The sequence below is a fragment of the Chionomys nivalis genome, chromosome 21 (genome assembly GCF_950005125.1).
Source record: "Chionomys nivalis chromosome 21, mChiNiv1.1, whole genome shotgun sequence".
Lineage (NCBI taxonomy): Eukaryota > Metazoa > Chordata > Mammalia > Rodentia > Cricetidae > Chionomys > Chionomys nivalis.
The window spans coordinates 44,660,372-44,666,371 of NC_080106.1; positions in this window are offsets into that span (position 1 = coordinate 44,660,372).

The following is a 6,000-nucleotide window of genomic DNA, read 5'->3' on the forward strand; positions in this document are numbered from 1 at the left end:
ACTGGTAACATGCCATGACTGTGTGTGGCAGTTATGACATTAAAGACCGTCGGGTGTACAATGTGAAACACTACCCAGAGCTTTTAGTCAAGCTTCCATTCCTTCTTCCTCAACAAAGTGCAGAAGGAGACCTTCAAATATAATCTGGATAGGAGAAAAGAAATAGGCACCAATATACAGAGCAATAAAGACCACCACTAAGAACAAATCTTCCTGGCAGGGTAACACAAGGTTTTATTGGAGTAGGGTGAGGTTTGTTGTTGTTGTTGTTGTTGTGTTGGTGGTGGTGGTTTGTTTGTTTGTTTTGTTTTTAACCATCTAGCAGAACTGAAGGCAATTTCCCTTCCTCCACACTCAACACTGAAAGCATACATAGAAAATATATATTCTCAAAGAATAAAAATATTATATTTTTATAAAAAAAGAATTCAGGTGCAAAAGGGCCAAATAATCTACCAAAAGAAAATCTCACTCTTAGAACCTGAACTGAACTGTGAATGCCAGCTGCCTAGAACTGAGTTCACTAAGATCGTGAGTAATTGAACCGATTGAAGAGGGGAAAAAAGATGATCAAAGGGGGGGAAAAGCCAGCAGCCCAATCCAAAGAAATGGGGAATCAAATTATTAACAACTATGCAAGATCAAAATAGAAGAGAAGCTATGATAGCAGGTACCCAAGCAACCAGGAGCTTCCAGTCTAAGGTAAAGTGACTGTAGCTGAATCAGCCTGCAGAGCCACCCCTGTTTCCTCACCCAAGGGGCAAAAACCATCACCACTCTCAGCAGCTTGGACTCCAGAATCAATGAACAGTGAGAGCCCCTCACTGAAGGAAGAGGGACGGCGTGATCCTGGTCTTTTAATACTAAACAGACACACAAAAAGATTCTACATTTTTTTTGGTTTGTTTTGCTTTGTTTCGTTTCTTGAGACAGGGTATCTCTGTGTAACATTCCTAGCTGTCCTGGAACTAGCTCTGTAGAGCAGGTTGGTCTGGAACTCACAGAGATCTGCCTGCCTCTGCTTCATGAGTGCTGGGACTAAAGGTGTGCGCACCAAGGCCCAGCAAAAATATTCTACTCTTAGGAGGCTACCAAACAAAAGCAGCAGGGCCACTTTGTACTTTATAAATTTGCATAAGACAGCTCTTCAACACCCCAAGTGGCTCTTCTGGGAGTGGGAAACACATGTTCATAGACAACTTTATGACCTGTACTGATTTCACAAATATTAACCCCGAAGGTGGCTCAGTGAACTAATGACAGTGTAGGCACAAATATTTCTGCTACTCGTGATGGCATAAACAATGCCTGCAATTTCTACTGTTTGTAAAAAGTAATATATTTTGGGGAAAGTTGTAATAAGACAAACTTTTTCTTGACTGAGATGGTTCTTCAAGCATAATTTCTGAGAAACAAAAAGGAAAATGAAAATTGCTGTATACTTGAGCTGGGACTGAACTCTGAGCTGTTATGCAATTACCTGCACCTTCTGGGAAATATCTCCTATTCACAAATGATTAAGCATTTTTCTGACAACTTGGTGAGTCAAAGCCACTTAAGAAGTTAGAGTAGTACCCAGTCTTGGCTAGCTTCCTCTTAGTGATAAAACACTAGCTGAAACCAGCCTGGGGAGGAAAGCAGTTTGGGGCTGACAGGTGGCAGACCACCATCGAGAGAAGCTGAGGCAGAGACCAGAGGCAGGAGCTGAAGCAGAGACCACAGAGGAATGCTGCTTCATGGCTTGCTCAGCCGGCTTGCTTGCACAGTCCAAGACCACTGGTTAGGAGGCTGCATAGCCCACAGTGGGCCAGCACCCCCCCCACACACCAATCGTAAATCAAGAAAATTCCCCATAGTCATGCCCAGAAGCCAATCTGATGCAGTTTTCAACTGAGGTTCTCTCCAGTTTGTGTTAACTTCACACAAAAACTAGCCAACACAATCCTCAGCCGACAGCCGTCTTTAGTAAGTTTTATGATCTTTAAGTGGACATCTTTAAAATAAAAAGCAGAAATCATCACCAATCATTTGTTTCTCCATAAATTCCTCCTCCATGACGAAATCTTTGAACTTTCTTAGGATATCCTTCCAGATGTTAAGTCTAAAGTGGCACATGGTCACAATCAAAGAAGCTGTAACAAACATTAAGTCATCAGTGAAAACCACCGGAGTGTTAGCTGGGGAGCTGGCTTGGTGGGGTAATTGCTAGCTGAGCAAGCAAGAGGACCTGAGTTAGCATCCCCAGCTCTCGCAGAAACCCCAATGTAGCAGTGCACACCTGTACGGCAGCAACCAGAGAGACAAGAGGATGCTGGGGGTCTGCTCTTCAACCAGCTGCTATTCAACGGCTGAAACAGCAAGCTCCAGGTTCAGTGAAAGAGGCTGTCTCAGAAAGCAAGGTGCAGAAGCTGCAGAGATGGCTCGCAAGTTAAGAACTCTGGCTGCTCTTTCAGAGAAACCCAGGTTCAATTCCCAGCACCTACATGGCAGCTCACAACCATCAGTTCTAGGGGCCAGGGAAAGAACACCTACTACCCCTGGCCTGTCTCCTAGCCAGGAGATTTGGAAAATCCCAACCTGTGACTCAGTCGTCATCTTCTTGTCTTCCTCTTCTTCATCTTCCTCTTCTTCTTCTTCCTTCTCCTCCTCCTTCTTTCTCCCCATCCACTTTCTTCTCCTCCTTGTCCTCCTCCTCTTTTTTTAGCGCCTCAGTGTTGACAACCAATCTTTCAAAATCGTCTGCCAAGCAATACTTCCGGCCACAGTTAGTTTTCCGCTACCTCATGCATATGTTCCAAAGACCCTATAAGAGCTGCTCCTCTGAGGCAACCGCCATTCTGTTCTCCCCAGTAAATTTCGTGAGGTTGGTTATGAGATGTAACTTTGTGATGCGGCTTTGTCGCACTTAAAAGGGAAACACTCTTAGATACCTCCGCATACACCATGGGTTCTGACTTAGCTGTAATGATTTGAGTGAAGACAATTGGGGGAGAGGGACAAAAAGGGGGCAGAGTCACAGAGACAGAAAGAAACCAGAAGCGCGGGGAGGACAGATCCTCCTTTACCTGGAAGAGAAAGCAACTCCAATGGAGAGGGGCTCGCAGGAGGCCTGAGGTGGGCTCCATCAGCAGAAGCTCGTGCTATGGACATGGCAACTCTTACTAGGCCTGGACCAGTTGAAAGAAATTCGGCGGAGAGCTGGAGAGATAGCTCAGTGGTTAAGAGCACTGGCTGCCCTTTGAAAGGTCAAAAGTTCGATTCCTGGCAACCACATAATGGCAAAATCATTTTGGCCGGGCGGTGGTGGCACACGCCTTTAATCCCAGCACTCGGGAGGCAGAGGCAGGCGGATCTCTGTGAGTTCGAGACCAGCCTGGTCTACAAGAGCTAGTTCCAGTACAGGCTCCAAAACCACAGAGAAACCCTGTCTCGAAAAACCAAAAAAAAAAAGAAATTCGGCGGTGCAACCCTGTCAAGTTCCCTGGCAGTGTGAGACTGCAGAGGGTAGGAGACACACCAGATACACCATGCAGAGAGAGCTTGGGTATAGTTTATTTAGTGGGTATAGGGAATGCTATGGAAGGAAGGGGAGAAGGGGAGAGAAAGAAGCGGGGACAGAGAAAGAAGAAAGGGGGAGAAGAAAAAAGGGGAGAAGGAAGAGATGCAGGTAGTTACCTCTTCAGAAGAGGGACTGACAGAGAGGGGGGAAGGAGAGAAGGCAAGACCAACATGCCTAAGGTGGGGGAGATTATCGGTAGGCAGAGCTTGTCTCTTAAAAAGACAGGCTGCCCAGGTGACAGGGAAGGTCAGCAAAATGATATCACTAGTGAGGATCCAGACAAAAATATTCATGCTGGTTTGGTTTTGATGGAACTTTTTAAAGGAATTATTAGAGGTTCTCTGAGTCTATCCTTTGGGTGACTTCATCACCTGAGAAGTCTTTTTGGTTGAGTTCTTAAGAGGTGGTTTTCAAAATGTCACACTAAACATTCAGTGTAGGAAAAGAGTAATGTAGGAGATCAGCGCAGGGCTGACTTTTCAAAGCCACTAACCATGAAACACCCAATTCTCATGGTGGGAGAGGCACAGGGAGACTCCTGCTGTAAGGAGGCTCAGGTGTGTCTGATTTATTGGTATCTGTTTGGCCTCAGAAGCCAAAATTGTACATGGAGTGACTCGAAATTGGAGTCATGAAGTAACTTTAGATTTTCCTGTGGTGGTGGGGGTTGTGGAATAGTTTCAGCTGTTATGTTTGCCAACTAACAAAGGCTGATTACACAGGGGTCTTCTAAAAACACTGTGAAGCACGTTTAATAAAAACTCAGAGAGAGAGAAATTGAAGTTCAACCTGAAGATCTGAAAAGCAAAGCAGCCAGTCACTGGTTCTTACCTCAGCCTCAGTCTGAAATGGTGATCCTGCCTCTAGGAATCTCAGAATGAGACTGTGTCTGAGAGCTGTATCCTCCCATTTTATAATCCTCTCTAGGACTGGGATTAAAAGCATGCACTGCCCAGTTTCTATGGCAACTAGTGTGGCTACTGGGGTTAAAGGTGTGTGTTACCACTGTCTGGTCTATAAGGCTGATCTTCAGGCAAGTTTTACTTATTAAAATACAAATGAAATGCTACTACAACAGTATATTAGGAAAGAGAAGAAAATTCAAATGAAAGTGTAGCAAACTTTTTAAGGCTGCTTGAATAGATCAATAGCCTCCATCTAATTCAGCAAATTCTTCATCCCTAAAGCAACTGAGGAACAGAGGTCAAAAAAAAAAAAAGCTACAGAGAGACCCTGTCTCGAAAAACAAAACAAAACAAAAAACAGAGGTCAACTGTAAACGAGAAAACAGTGCTCATATCGACCCCAACTCCCTCATCCATTTTTTTTTTGCAGAAATGTTCATAGCAACTTCATTTATAACAAACAGACCAAAACAAAAAACAAACAGACGAACAAAAACCTAACCAAACAAAACAACAACAATAATGAAAACAGTATAAACAACCCCAGTGTCCCTTAAGCACAAACAAATGTTCACCAAAGTGCCCAATAGTGGAACAGAAACAGTAAAAAGAAGCAAAACACAGATAGCTGCAAATACCTGAAAATGCCTCAAAACCTTATACTAAGCAAAGTGAAGGCATAAGTCACAAACAATCCCACACCAATTTGGGATTATAATTAACAGAATGGTTATTTTATAAAGGGGAAAACTTACAGATCACCGTCCCAGACAACAGCCTTCTGCACAATCAGGAAAGGAGTCTTGTCGCAGGAAGCGGAGCCGGAAGCGAGAGAGAGAGAGAGAGAGAGAGAGAGAGAGAGAGAGAGAGAGAGAGAGAGAGAGAGAGAGAGAGCTCCCACAACAGCAAAGGGAGCCAAAACACCATGTGATCTCATTTTAGGTAAGTCTACAGAGATAGTCAGATGGAAGTCCTGGAGAGGCTTCATGCGAGGGGGCTTAATGGGTGATGGAACTGTCCTCTCTGTGGCTGTGGTAACCTTTGCGCATGTCAATGGGCATGGAATTTCTTACGATGGGAGCATTTTCTCAACCAATGTTCTATTGCTATGAAGAGCTGCTCTCAGCGTGGGAACTCTTACTGGGGCTGGCTTACATTTCAAAGGTTTGGTCCACTGTCATCTTGGTGGGAAGCCTAACAGGAAGGCAGACATGGAGCTGGACAAGTAGCTTGAGAGTTCTACATCTGGATGCAAAGGCAACAGGAAGAGAGTCAGACACTGGCCTGGCTTGAGCATCTGAAACCTCAAAGCCCCCCTCCAGTGGCACACTTTCTCCAACATGGCCATACCTTCTAATAGTGCCACCCCTTGGTGACCAAGAATTCAAATCTATGAGCTTATGGGGGCCATTCCCATTCAAACCACCACAAGCATGTTAGTGCATGTTGATTGAGACAACAATATTAAAATTTAAAAACTCTAGCATCCATACAGATGCACACAGCTTAGAGAATCTGGCAGCAACATTTGGAGCA